The sequence below is a fragment of the Malaclemys terrapin genome, chromosome 2 (genome assembly GCF_027887155.1).
Source record: "Malaclemys terrapin pileata isolate rMalTer1 chromosome 2, rMalTer1.hap1, whole genome shotgun sequence".
Classification (NCBI taxonomy): Eukaryota; Metazoa; Chordata; order Testudines; family Emydidae; genus Malaclemys; species Malaclemys terrapin.
In genome coordinates this window covers 152,315,628-152,330,340 of record NC_071506.1, presented here as the reverse complement: position 1 = coordinate 152,330,340, position 14,713 = coordinate 152,315,628, and the positions used below count along the sequence as shown (strand labels likewise).

The 14,713-nt window shown below is 53.8% G+C and overlaps 1 long non-coding RNA gene across 1 annotated transcript; it reads left to right on the top strand.

Annotated features, from left to right (window-relative positions):
• The first annotated feature begins 11,147 nt into the window (after positions 1 to 11,147).
• On the top strand, positions 11,148 to 13,036 carry LOC128831480 (uncharacterized). Its single transcript, XR_008443811.1, has 3 exons — positions 11,148 to 11,205; positions 12,058 to 12,204; positions 12,837 to 13,036. It is a non-coding gene; the product is annotated as an uncharacterized LOC128831480 (long non-coding RNA).
• The last annotated feature ends 1,677 nt before the right edge of the window (positions 13,037 to 14,713 follow it).

Sequence of the window (14,713 nt, the reverse complement as noted above, 5' to 3'; positions counted from 1 at the left end):
TACCCTTCCATTTAGTTTAAACTGAATTAGCTCATGATCGCTCAAACCAAGGCTGTCCCCTACAACCATTTCTTCTAAGAGATCCTCACTACTCACCAAACCCAAATCTAAAATGGCATCCCCTCTTGTTGGTTCTTCAACTACTTGGTGAAGGAATCCATCAGCTATCACATCTAGGAAAATCTGAGCCCTATTATATTACTAGCACTTGTCCTCCAGTCTATATCTGGGAAGTTAAAGTCTCCCATGATCACACAATTCCCATTAGTATTTACTTCATTAAAAACATTGAAGAGGTCTCTATCCCTATCCAAATCAGACTCCTGTTCTAACAGACAGCAAACCCCCCAAAGACGGGAATAGAGTCCAGAAATCGAGATGGTGGGGAAATTTCATTGAAACCGTTTCTGTCCGAAAATCCCATTCAAACTGAACCAGTTTGTTTCTTGAAATCATATCAAGTGGCATGAAAATTCTTTGCAAAAATATTTTGTTGCAAAACAAAAGCATCTTCTGTGTCACAAAAAGAACAGGAGTACGTGTTTGTCTCGTCGCACACAAAGAGGAGACACTTAGATCTCAAAAATTAGATAAGATGTTTCAGTCTGAGCTAAGTAGTTGCTGCTCTTAACAATTGCAACATAATAAAATACAAATAAAATAGACTATTTCAGCCATTCTATTATGTCCTAATCTGATCTGAGTAAACGTGATAGGACACCTCATCTTATGCACTGCTCCTAGTGACACTCTCCAATAGATCCCCATCCTCCACCTGTCGGGAGGTAGGTAGGAGCGGATTGTTATCCCTACTTGAAAGAGGGAGAAGCTAAGGCTGAGAAAGGAGAATTGACTTGTCTTAGGTCACACAGCCAGTCCATGGCAGAGTTGGGAATAGGACCCAAGAGCCCTGATTTTCAAACTAACCATCGGATCTTGAATTTCAGACATTGAATGACCTGAATAAAGTGTTCTCAAGTGAGTTCCAGACCAGCAAGAGTTCATAGTAATTATTCAGCAAGTATTTTAGGAGAATTGGAATGGTAGAGAAAATAATGAACTGCAGAGAAGCAGCAAAATTTGTCGAACATATGACTGGTTATGACTATTTACTTGGTCTTAAAAGAAAACAACAGGGACCTGAGTCTCCTCCCTGTCAATAACCCCCTGCTCAGCCAATCAGGGTAGCGACCGAGGGGCGGGAGGATGAGGGTTCTCACCAGAGAGCCCAAAGGATGGCCCAGGTCACCGCTGGGGATCACTGTCTGAGCACTATTTCAACGCCACATTTTTCAGTGGACCTCCCACAATGGGAGTTGTAGAGCACCCCCCACGACACACACACCCCCCTCCTGGTGGTGGGAGGGGAACGGGGAAAGGACAAAAGAAGTAAGAGATGAAGAGAAAGGAGGGAGGGATGGAGGAAAAGGTAAAAGAAAAAGGACAAACCCTAATGTCCCCAGTGATTCTAAGGGACAAAATCCCAGGTGGGGAATAAAATTCGGCCACCTTAAGCTAGTGTTTTCCATGCCTAAAATTCAGCTGGCGCCAGATGCATCAGACTGAACAGGTTCCAAACCTCTCGGAGGCTCTTACCTTCTAAACAGGGACGTCAGTTTTCTAGTGAAATCAGGAAAAAGAAAGGAGAAAACTCAAAAGAGGTTCCTCCTGGTGCTCACGTACATGAACCCAAATACTCTCTCAGACCTCAAAGAGAGCCCTCGAGAAGGAGACTTGCTGAAGCAAAGCCACAGGGGTCTCTGAGGTTTCCCTAGCCCTGCGCCCCTGTCCTGCCTGGCTGATGTCAGCATCCCTCTGTGAGGTCACCACCTCCCCTGCACCTTTGGCCAATAGGCTGAGGTCCTGCAAAAAGCCTTTGTGATGTCACTGCCACACCCACCCCTCCCCTGCAGTGTTAATGTCCTGCCGCAGGCCAGACCCTTTGGAGGTTTGAGCTACTCCCTGTGGATCACCCCGCTCAATGAGTGTTCATTCTAGGAAGCAAGCCGGCTAGACAGTAAAACATCAGAGGCTGCTCCCAATCCTATACTCGGTTTCTCAGAAATGAGTAGACTTTATGGCCGGAAGAGACAGTTAGAGCGTCTAATCTGACCCCTTGCATATCACAGGCCTCCTGTCTACCACAATAGCTACTTTTGGGGCAAACACGTTCCGGAAAGGCATCTAGTCTTTATTAATGACATCAAGAGATGGAGAATCCACCACTTTCCTTGGTAGCTTCTTCCTGTGTTCAATCATCCTCGCTGTTGAATATTTGTGCCTTATTTGTCATAGGAATTTGTCTCTTTTCACCTTCCAGCCATTGGGTCTTGTTCTACCTTTCTCTGCTAGACTAGAGAGCCCTTTAATACCCAGTATTTTCTCTCCATTAAGGCACTTCAACACTTCAATGAAGTCCCCTTCAATCTTCTTTTGATAAGCTAAACAGGTTAAGCTCTTTCAATAGCTCACTAGAAGGCATTTTTCTCCAGCCCTCAGAACATTTCATGGCTCTTTGCTGCCCCAGCTCCAATTTCTAGGACCATCTTTTTAAAGGAGGACACCAACACTGGAGGCAGTATTCCAATAGCAGTCTCACTGCTGCTGTGTCACCTCCCTATCCTACTCACGGCTCTGCTCCTACGTCTAATGATGGCTTTAGCCCTGTTCACCACAGCATCACACTGGGAGCTCATGTTGAGTGGCTTCTCCACTCTGGCCCCTAAATCCTTTTCAGAGTCACTGCTTTCCTGGATCCACGTCCCCATTCTGGAGGTGTGGCCGGCGTGCCTTGTTGCCACGTATAGGACATTGCATTGGGCTCTGCTCAAACTTGTTTTCTTTGAATGGGTCCAGCTGGCCGAATGAGCCAGATCGCTCTGTATCACTGCCCTCTCCCCATCAGGAATTACCACTCTGCCTGTATTTTGTCACCCCCCAGTCTTATCCGCAGTGATTCTATGTTTTCTCCCAATTCATTGATAACAATTATTTTAAAAAATTAGTCCTTGAGAGCTTCTTCAGACCCTTAGTACCCAGGACCTGCTCCCCACATCACAGTGAGAAATGCTGTCCAGCCCTGCTGGTACATAGGGGATAAGCACAGAACAAACGTACCTTTAGGAGCTGTGTTATCCGTAGGCTCTGAACAACATGTGGGGGTCAGCAGATTACAAACGCACGACAGACCTGTAGTGTAGACAGGTCCCAACTGTGTCTCGGTTTCCCACCCTGTAAAATGGGGAGAACAAACAAAACCTTGATTAGCTCCATTTGATAGCTGGGGAAACCGAGGCACCCAGCGGTGCAGAGACTCGCTCATAGTCCCAAAGCCAGGAATAGAAAACAGCAGATCTGATAGCCAGGCCTGGGACCTAACCCTGGTTTTCCTGGCCTTGCTGCTCTAAGTTTAGTCACAGCCTCCATGTCTTTTCCCCCGTGTCCCTTAACCCCACGTCACTGCAGAAGAGAGATTTTCTGGTAGCCAGCTGGCTCTCCTGCATGTGGATGTCGTTCCAAAAGACGTGCTCTGGCTCAGTCCCATGCTATGGTTGGCTGAAGGAACCACTTGGTCACATTCTAGCCCTGAGTTATACAGGAGGGGTGACTAGATGCACATAATGGTCCTTTCTGACCTGAACCTCTATCAATCGCTACATTTTCTGCTGTGAGGAAGAGAACTCTGGACCTATTTTCTCTCATTCACTTTCAGTCGGAATAATTTCAATCCAGGCCAAAGGATTTCCTCTTCCATTGTGTCTTCAGCACCTTTGGGAGCAACCAGTTACTGTTACCCACAGGTTACCAGTTTCAACCTGTCCCTGGGTGAGATGGCCAGGAAAGGGGTTGGAGCTCAACTGCACCTGGCCCAGGTGATGCAGGTCCCTAGGGTGAAGGGAATAAGTGTGGGGGTCACGTGACAAGACGCAGCCTGTGACTAGGTTCCAGGCCTGCTGAGAGATAGAAGGGCAGCCTGTACTCAGCCAGGAGAGAGACCCCAAGGGAAGCAGGCATGGGAGGGGCTTGGAGCGTCCTTTAAAGGTGAGGGACAAGCTGGGAAGGGGCCAGGCTGAGCACTAAGGACAAGGCCCTAGGAGGGAAAGATAGGGCAGTTTAGGAGATGGGGCAGATAGTCCAGTTGGTTTCGGCTCCCAGGACCAGACACCCAGAGGTGAAGGTGATTGTCGGGGCTTCTGTCCTTCTTCCCCAGTGTAGATTTGATAGTGGAGAAGACTGATGCCGTAAGGAGGAAGTGAGTTACCCCAAGGTCACCCAGTGAGTTTATATCACAAATGCATACTCGGAAGGATCCAATAGAAACATGGATTTTCCAGTCTCTTCTTTCTAGGAGTCCCCAGGGCTAAGGTAAAACCCCTGCGGACCCTCCCCATTCTGCTCACCTCCAAGATGTGCTGGAGTTTGTCTGTGCTGGGAGGTGCTGTCAGCAGGATCGAGAGCTCGTCATCCATGTTCTCTGGGCAGGCCTTGCTCAGAGCCTGCCAGCGGAGGGAGACCAGGGGTCAGGAGCCTCCATTAGCACCGGTGTGCCATTGACCAGGAGCTGGCTGAGGTAAGCGCCGCCTGGCCGGAGCTTGCACCCAGAAACCCTACCCCGGGTCGGAACCCCCTCCCACACCCAAATTCCCTCCCACACCTCACACCCGGCACCCCAACCCCCTGCCCCAGGTCGGAACCCCCTCCTGTACCCTAATCCCTCCCAGACCCCACACCCCCACCCCAATCCCCTACCCCAGCCCTGAGCCCCCTCCCGCACCCAAACTCCCTCCCAGAGTCCGCACCCTAACCCTCTGTCCCAGCCCGGATCCCCCTCTGGCACCCCAACCCCCTAATCTCCAGCCCAATCCCAGAGCTCGCATCCCCACCGGAGCCCTCACCCCTCCCTGCACTCCAACCCCCAGCTCCAGCCCAGTGAAAGTGAGTGAGGGTGTGAGAGCGAACGACTGAGAGAGGTGGGCTGGGCTGGAGTGAGTGGGGGGTGGGGCCTTGGGGAAGGGCATGAAAGGGGTTGGGTCAAGGGCGTTTGGTTTTGTGCAAGTAGAAAGTTGACAACCCTACTTAAGGACCTTTGAAAAGCAGCCTCCTTAGCACCGCTCCTGATACCAGGGGCCAAGGCGCCCCCAGACATGAGAACCACAATAGGCCAGAGCAAAACGCTGCATTAGAAATCGGAGCTCAGGCTGCCAAGCCAACGATAGCTGACAGACAGGAGATGCAGGAATTAAGGTTGTGCCTTCAGCCAGCAACTGGTGTTCATCCGTTTGCACCACACACACACCTGTAGGCAGGGCCACTATTTCCTTGTTTGTCTGCCTGTTTAGCATCTCTCGGGCCTCACTGTGCCCATCACCGTGGTGTCTGGGTGGCAAACCAAGGGTTTGACGTGTGCATATGAAACTGCCTGACTGGAAGGACGTGCTTTGGTTTGGATCAGTGACTGCTGGGGCGATTGGTGGCAGAAGGCTCTGAGGACCTGGCTCATTCCGACCTGGCTCATTCCAATGGCTTCTACAGCTCAGAGCAGCCCAGTCTCCTGCCTGGGTCCGACGCAAACCAGGAAGTACAGGACCACGGTTAATAAGAACAGCTCAAAAGATCATTTTTGCTGACCCAGCCCTGCACAGATTTCCAGCTTAGGTTTGCATTTTCAGCAAAAGTTCTTCTTGATTATTTTCTCCCAACCCCCTTCTGCCTCCATAATAGCCAGCCACCCCGTCAGTCGCATCCTGGGGCGCTCCAGGGACAGCGTGTGTGCGTGTATGTGTACGTCTGTATATATATGTATGTGTACATGTGCGTATGTATGTTTGTATGTGTATGTGCACATGAGTGTGTGCACATGTGAGTGTGCGTGTGTATGTGTGTACATGTACCCCAGTCAGATGTATACATCTGGATTTCCTTTGAAAGAATTTTCAAATTGAGCTGATCAAGTGCAATGGCAAAGCACCCAATTCATCTGCCCCCCAACTGCCTTCGCTGCTTTAACGTACAACCTGCTCTGCTGGCACCTCTGACTCCTGAAAGCCCTAACGCTCCAGGGGAGCAGGCCATACCCTGCCCTGCCCTGGCTGCCCCGGGTGTTACCTCGGAGGGAATCGTTCCAGATTCCAATGAGTGGCAGGTCCAGGGAAGAGCCTTATCTGGGGGGAGGCTGTACCAGACCCGCCCGACCCAGGCAGGCTCCCAGGTACTCTCTGCTCGGGGCTGATAAGGCTCCTTAGCAGTTTCTCTCCAAACAAATTCCAGTTCAAGACACCTGAGAGCTCCACAGCAGGGCAGCATCCCCAGAGCGCAGCAGGGCGGGGGTTAGGGGGAGCAGTCGGTAGCAGCACCTGCCCCTCGTACGGCAGGAGCGAGAAGTGCCAGCCTCTCTGAACAGAGCAGCAGTGTTCAGCATGGGCCAGACGTGCTGCAGTGATGGGTAAGAGCTGGCTCGGAGAGCCAGAGGGTCTGTGGGGCAGCTCTGGGCCCTTCTGCTCCGCACTAGGGCCGGGTGGGCGTGTTCAGCTGGGATTGGAACCCACCAGCACTTGTGGGTGTGAATGTGGGGCTGGAACTCAATGTGGGGCGCTACTGGGGGGAAGGGCAGAGAGACACCTGGGCTGAGACCCCAGCTCCAGGGAGACAGTCAGTCCTGCCCAGCCGGGTTAAATTGCCCAGCTGTGTGACAGCCCCCCCATCCCCGAGGGGTTCCCCCCCGCGGTATGTTACAGCAGGGTAATGTGCGTACTGAACGGCAGGGGTTGCCAGAGACTGGCTGGGAGAGGCCTTTGGGGATGGAGGAAGCAGCACTAAGGTACATGCCAACCTCCCTACAGAGGAGGGGCCGTGCCCCGCAGGTGTGGGGCAGGGAGCTGGGACACTGCGCGGTGGGTCATTGCTGGCCCAGGCCCTTCCTAGCTGGAGGCCGAGGCATTTCCTTCAGGTCACCTTCCACTGCAGCTTGGCCACGGGCCCCCATAGCCACTAGCCCAGTCAGGGATCCCAAGTGGGGATTGTCACAGCTGGCTCCTCCTTGCCGCCAGCAGCTCTTCACTGCCAGGGAATTCCTGAAATCCTGTGCGCCCCTCCCCCACCCACCTCCTGGGGCTGTGAGTGCCCCCCCCCCCCCCCCGGACAGCCCCTCCCCTGAGCTCTGAGTGCCCCTGGCCAGTCCCTCCCGTCAGCCCCCCCCACTTCCTGGGGCTCTGAGTGCCCTCAGCCAGTCCCCCTCCCACACCCCGGGGCTGAGTGACCTTGGCCAACCCCCGTCCCTTCAGGAGGAACTCCCAGTACCCACCCAGGCCCCACACCTCAGGGTTCCCCTCCCTGCGGCGCTGTGGCCATACCCCCACCAGGGCCGGCTTTAGACCAATTCAACCAATTCCCCTGAATCGGGCCCCGGGCCCAAGCCCCGGTACGGTGTACCGGCAAGAGCCGGTGCGCTGTACCAGGGTGGCTCGGCTTCCCCAGGGGGCAATTTAAAGGACCTAGGGCTCCCAGCAGGGGCCGGAGCCCCAGGCCCTTTAAGTTGCCACCAGACCCCCACTGCTGGAGCCCTGGGGTAGGGCTGCGGGGCTCTGGGGGCTATTAAAAAAGTCCGGGGCTCCCGCTGCCTCTACCAACCCGGCCCTTTAAATAGCCACTGGAGCCCCGCTGCTTCCCCAGAGCTCCCGCGGCTATTTAAAGGGCCGGGGCGGTAGAAGCAGGGGCGCCCTGGGCCCTTTAAATAGCCCCCAGAGCCCTGGGATAGCGGGGGGCTCGGGGGCTATTTAAAGGGCCGGGGCTCCAGCTGCCTCTGCTGCACCCCGTCCCCGCACCAGCCCGCACCCCCTGCCCTGCCCGCAGCCAGCCCCGTCTCCAGCCAGCCCTGCACCCCCTGTCCGCAGCCAGCCCCTGCTGCACCCCTGCCCTACCTCCAGCCCTGCCCCCCCTGTTCTGCCCGCACCAGCCCTGCCCCCCTGCCCTGCCTGCAGCCAGCCCTGCACCCCCTGCCCACAGCCAGCCTCTGCCGCACCCCCTGCCCTGTCTCCAGGCAACCCCTGCCGCACCCCCCTACGGCCCTGCCCAAAGCCAGCCAGCCCCACACACCCCTGTCTCCAGCCAGCCCCACACCCTTGCCCTGCCTGCAGCCAGACCCTACCTCCAGTGAGCCCCTGCCCTGCCTCCAGCCAGCCCCATGTCCACTGGTGCCCTGCAGTTCCCAGGGCAGTAACCCTGCACACCTGCTTCAATGAGGGGGGCAGGGAGCAGCTGGGACCCACACATGTGCACACCACTAGGGTGACCAGACAGCAAGTGTGAAAAATCGGGACAGGGGGTGTGGGATAATAGGATCCTATAAGAAAAAGATCCAAAAATCGGGACTGTCCCTATAAAATCAGGACATCTGGTCACCCTAGCACACCCCCAGGGCGTGGCGGCGTCCCAGACACGTGAAATGGAGCTCATTAATAACCGATCAACAGCATATATGATGCAATGTACAGAATATATAATTTTATTATTTATATAGTTATGGAAAGTAAATAATACATGGAAGAAAGAAAGGCTTTTTTTTACTTCTTTTTTTTTGTTAGTCATCCCTGCCGGGGCCCAACCAAAAATGTTCGAATTGGGCCCCGCCCTTCCTAAAGCCGGCCCTGCTGGAGAGAACAGGAGGATTCAGTCAGCAGGGGCTGCCGATCCGTCCCATTCACCAGGGCTGCCATCCTGCGGCTTCAGCATTAGTGGCTGGGGTGACTTGGGGAAAGGTCTCAACCTCCCCACATCCCACTTCACTGCTGCCAGAATCCCTCCTGCCCCCCCGCTACAGTCCCCTCCCTACCCAACCTGGGTGGGGCTGGAGGAGAGGGGTCTGAGAACTTGAGCTGTGGATTGGAGGTGGAACAGCTGTCAGGGGCACTGACGGGGAGGGGGCAGGAGCTCCCCATACAAGGAGGGGGGTTGCCACTGGAGGTCACTAGGAAGGACAACAAGACTCCATCCTGGGGGTCAGGAGGGGGAATCCATCCCTCAAAGGTGGGCAGGGGCTGGATGGAAATGCTGCTGGTTCCAGGGGCCGTTAATTCCCCCTGATTCCTCGGAGGCGTCTGAGTCTCAGACAGGTTCTCGTTCCCTTGCAGCAGGAGGACGTCACGGCCAATGTGATGCGCCAGCTCCGTATCATGCGGCACTTGCGCCAGGTGCCCGAGGCGCTGCAGGGCCTGTGCCTCTGAGGCCACCAGCAACTCCCGCTCCCTGCTGCAGGTACTGCTCTGGCTCTCTGTAAATGGGGAGCTAGTGGAAGGGGAAATGGAGCCCCCTGGCACTCACAGAAAGCTGATTACAGAATGAGCCCGAACTGAAAGGCACCATATCCGCCCCCCTAAAGAGCCAGACTTCAGTGGTACACCCCAGCTGGGGTAGCAACAGGATTGAGAACGAGGTAGGAAGTTCAGAACAGCAAGGAAAGCCTGGAGGGGAACTTGAGAAGAGAGGTTGGAAAAGTGCAGCAAAGAGAAAGGTGCAGACCTAGCTGTTGGGTCCAGGGCCCTGAGCTGCTATCAATGTCAGGGTGGGACTGGGTTCCCCTACCGGCCCCAGAGGAGGCGGTGTACACGCACCTGGAGAGAGTTCCCAAGCCCAGCAAGGGGGCTACAGGCTGAGCAAGTGCCCCAGCGATGGCAGAAGGACTTCTGTCTGTGGAAAGACCTCTTTGGACTTTGTGTGAGGCAAGCTGGGCCCCAGAAGGGTGGACTAAAGGTGGTGACCTGGCCGGAGTTACCAGGCAGAGAAACTGCCGTGGTGCTGGAGCGACCATGGATGGGGGACGCTAGCCCAGTGAGAGGGCTGTGATGCCATGCCTGGCTGCCGGGGGGAACCTAACGATGAGTAGATTCATTTATGATTAATGGCAGGATTGGCAGGATTGAGTTCCCCCTGTGATCAGGTGGAGCTACAGACGCAGCCGCAGCAATACCTGTGAGAGATCCTGCAAAGGGAAATCAACCCAGGGTCTGCTATGCCCATGGACAAAAAGAGCAGAGAAGGAGAGCATGCCTGGGCTTTGCTGAGAAGGTTAGCCCAGGGAGAAGGGCATGAGAAAGTGTACAAACGTGGCCTAATGCCAAGATGGGAGCAAGAGTTCTTTCTTTTGGGGGCAGAGAAGCAGGCCATATCAAAAGACACGGCCTGCTTAGGAAATTGCTGAGTGGCTGAACGAGGGGCCAGGGCCCTAAGAAGTTAGAAAGAAAGGAGAAGGTGTCCTCTGACACAAACCCCCATGAGGCAGGCAAGGTGGAGGTGGCTGGGGTGGCCATGGACCTTGCAGACCCTCCACCAACACACCCTATCGGGTGCTGCAGGGAGATGAAGGACGAAATGATTGGCCCAGAGATGAAGCAGACTAAGGAGGGACAAACACAAGGGTGGAGCAGTCCATGGTGGGTTCTCAGACCCTGACCGAAAAGGTTTTGGCATATGCAGCGGCAGTAGCAAAAAGGCAACAGAAGACGCTAAAGGCTTCAGAACAGGCTCTGCAAGCAGCTGTTCATGAGACTGAGTGGCTGCAGGTAGAGCGTCGGGATACTGCAGAAGAGAAGGTTTGCCCCAAGCGAGCTGGCAGTGGAGCTGCAGACACTGTGCACAGGCTGTACAAGGGCGCAGCCGGTGACAGCGATGAGATGAGGAGGGATGAAGCTTGGAGAAGAATAGAACTTGCCCCCGCGTGGGCCAGGTTCTAAGGAGGAGGGTATATAACGGGGGGCTTGGCCTGTGGGCTATAAAGCCTGGAACTAGGCCAAATGGATTACAGAGTGAGCTCCAGCTGAGGGGAAACCAGGGGAAACCGCAACAAAGGTACAGGAGCAGGCCTAGCTTTTCGGTACAGGGCCTTGGGGCAGAACCTAGAATCCAGGGTAGGACTGGTTCTCCCACGGTCTCTAAGGAAGGGGATGTACAGGGCCATAGGAAGGGCTACCAAGGCCAGCAAGGGCAGGCCGAGCCAAAGTCAGGCTGAGAAAAAGCCCCCAAGGGACAGAGGATCTTGTTTCAGTTACAGACATTTTTTGACTTTTCGTTTGGGATGAGCGAGACCCAGGAAGGAGTGGGACTAAAAGATGGTCGCCTGGCCGAAGGGCTGAGTTCCCAGCCAGAAACCTGCTGGCAGGCGTGCTAGCCCAAGAAATCTGTGACCCCAGGCCTTGAAGGAAGGGGCACCTATCGGTGAGTGAACTCTGTTACAAGCCTGCTTCCATTGTGGAAACAGCCTGGTATTGGAGAGTGGTGGGGATAGCCTGTGGGCGAGGATGGCTGGAGGGGTTATACAGGAGGGGCAGCAGTGTCCAGTGAGGAGATCAGGGAATGGGTTGTTTGCAGTCCTGCCACTGAGCGGTAACGTGATCCTGGCCAGGTCACTCTCCCACCTGGTGCCTCACTTTCTCTATCTTTGAAATGGGGATCATCCCGACCCACATTAAGAAAGGGTTTGATCCTCTGCTCTTGCTTCCCAAATCCCTGCCCTCCTTGCCCCACACAGGCCTCTGCCCTGTTGCTCAAACTCCCATGCACATGTTAGTGCCTGTGTCACCCCCGCAACTGCAAGGTCTCCTGTACAGTCTCCTGCCAGCAAACTGAAGCTGCCACTAGATCCAGAATAGGAATCGCAGTTCCTGTGCGCTGCCCTGAATGGAGTCTAGACCCTGGGCATGGGGAAGGCCAACGCTCACATCCAGGTAGATCATCAACCTACTCCTCTGTCCCAGGAGCAGGAAGGCCTCTGCTTCATGCTCCCTTCGGTAGCTGGAGCTGCTGAGTTGGGAGTGTGGTGGGCAGAGATGGGAACAGGCCATAGGATGAATCAAGTGTCAGGGGGAGACTCCCTGTGTGTGGGAGATGATGTTGCCCCTCTGTGAGGAATCCCTTCCTTGCAGATGCTGGGCTTTGGGTGCTGGACTCTGCCAGGAAGCCCAGCTCCCATCCCTACCAGCTTGGCTGTTCCCTACACTGCTGTGCACCAGACTCTCTGCAGAGAGCTGCTCTGGGCAAGGACTACAGAGCCTGCTGTCATCCTGGCAGGTGTCACCCCAGGTTCCATAATCCTGACCCCGGGTCTCCCTCCGCTGGCAGGCTCTGAGCAAGGCCTGCCCAGAGAACATGGATGACGAGCTCTCGATCCTGCTGACAGCACCCCCCAGCACAGACAAACTCCAGCACATCTTGGAGGTGAGCAGAATGGGGAGGGGCAGCAGGGGTTTTACCTTAGCCCTGGGGACTCCTAGAAAGAAGAGACTGGAAAATCCATGTTTCTATTGGATCCTTCCAAGTATGCATTTGTGATATAAACTCACTGGGTGACCTTGGGGTAACTCACTTCCCCCTTACGGCATCAGTCTTCTCCACTATCAAATCTACACTGGGGAAGAAGGACAGAAGCCCCGACAATCACCTTCACCTCTGGGTGTCTGGTCCTGGGAGCCAAAACCAACTGGACTATCTGCCCCATCTCCTAAACTGCCCTGTCTTTCCCTCCTAGGACCTTGTCCTTAGTGCTCAGCCTGGCCCCTTCCCAGCTTGTCCCTGACCTTTAAAGGACGATCCAAGCCCCTCCCATGCCTGCTTCCCTTGGGGTCTCTCTCCTGGCTGAGCACAGGCTGCCCTTCTATCTCTCAGCAGGCCTGGGTCCTAGTCACAGGCTGCATCTTGTCACGTGACCCCCACACTTATTCCCTTCACCCTAGGGAGCTGCATCACCTGGGCCAGGTGCAGTTGAGCTCCAACCCCTTTCCTGGCCATCTCACCCAGGGAAAGGTTGAAACTGGTAACCTGTGGGTAACAGTAACTCTTTGCTCGCAAAGGTGCTGAAGACACAATGGAAGAGGAAATCCTTTGGCCTGGATTGAAATTATTCTGACTGAAAGTGAATGAGAGAAAATAGGTCCAGAGTTCTCTTCCTAGCAGCAGAAAATGTAGCGATTGATAGAGGTTCAGGTCAGAAAGGACCATTATGTGCATCTAGTCACCCCTCCTGTACAACTCAGGGCCTAGAATGTGACCAAGTGGTTCCTTCAGCCAACCATAGCATGGGACTGAGCCAGAGCACGTCTTTTGGAACGACATCCACATGCAGGAGAGCCAGCTGGCTACCAGAAAATCTCTCTTCTGCAGTGACGTGGGGCTAAGGGACATGGCGGAAAAGACATGACGGCTGTGACTAAACTTAGAGCAGGGTGGGGAACCGAGACACAGTTGGGACCTGTCTACACTACTGGTCTGTCATGCATTTGTAATCTGCTGACCCTCACATGTTGTTTAGAGCCTATGGACAACACAGCCCCTAAAGTGTGTTTGTTCTCTGCTTATCCCGTATTTACCAGCAGGGCTGGACAGCATTTCTCACTGTGCTGTGGGGAGCAGGTCCTGGGTACTAAGGGTCTGAAGAAGCTCTCAAGGACTAATTTTTTAAAATAATTGTTATCAATGAATTGGGAGAAAACATACAATCACTGCGGATAAGATTGGGGGGTGACAAAATACAGGCAGAGTGGTAATTCCTGATGGGGAGAGGGCAGTGATACAGAGCGATATGGCTCATTTGGCCAGCTGGACCCATTCAAAGAAAACAAGTTTGAGCAGAGCCCAATGCAAGGTCCTATACGTAGCCACAAGGCACGCCGGCCACACCTCCAGAATGGAACCGTGGATCCAGGAAAGCAGTGACTCTGAAAAGGATTTAGGGGCCAGAGTGGAGAAGCCACTCAACATGAGCTCCCAGTGTGATGCTGTGGTGAACAGGGCTAAAGCCATCATTAGACGTAGGAGCAGAGCCGTGAGTAGGATACGGAGGTGACAGCAGCAGCGAGACTCCTATTGGAATACTGCCTCCAGTCTTGGTGTCCTCCTTTGAAAAAGATGGTCCTAGAAATTGGAGCTGGGGCAGCAAAGAGCCATGAAATGTTCTGAGGGCTGGAGAAAAATGCCTTCTAGTGAGCTATTGAAAGAGCTCAACCTGTTTAGCTTATCAAAAGAAGATTGAAAGGTGACTTCACTGAAGTGTTGAAATGCCTTAATGGAGAGAAAATATTGGGTATTAAAGGGCTCTTTAATCGAGCAGAGAAAGGCAGAACAAGACCCAATGGCTGGAAGGTGAAAAGAGACAAATTCCTATGACAAATAAGGCACAAATATTCAACAGCGAGGATGATTGACCACAGGAAGAAGCTATCATGGAAAGTGGTGGATTCTCCATCTCTTGATGTCATTTAATAAAGACTAGATGCCTTTCCGGAATGTGTTTGCCCCAAAAGTAGCTATTGTGGTAGACAGGAGGCCTGTGACAGGGGGTCAGATTAGATGCTCTAACGGTCTCTGCTGCCCATAAAGTCTACTCATTTCTGAGAAACTGAGTGTAGCATTGGGAGCAGCCTCTGCTTATTAAACAATCAGTTTGTCAGCACCTGCAGGACAATTTGGTTCTTAGGACTAGTGAGCATGGACTTGTCAAGAACAAATCATTCCAGACCAATCCTAGCTCCTTCTTTGGCAGGGTTAGGGGCCTAGTGGAGGTGGGTAAACAGTAGATGTGATCTATCTTGGTGTTAATAAGGCTTTTGACACAGTCCCATAGGACATTCTCACAAGCAAACAGATGCTGCTTAGCACTGTCAGAGCAGCTTTTGCTGGGGGATTCTCCCAGCACTTTCCAATAGTGGGAAAGTATGAAATCCCCATTTGA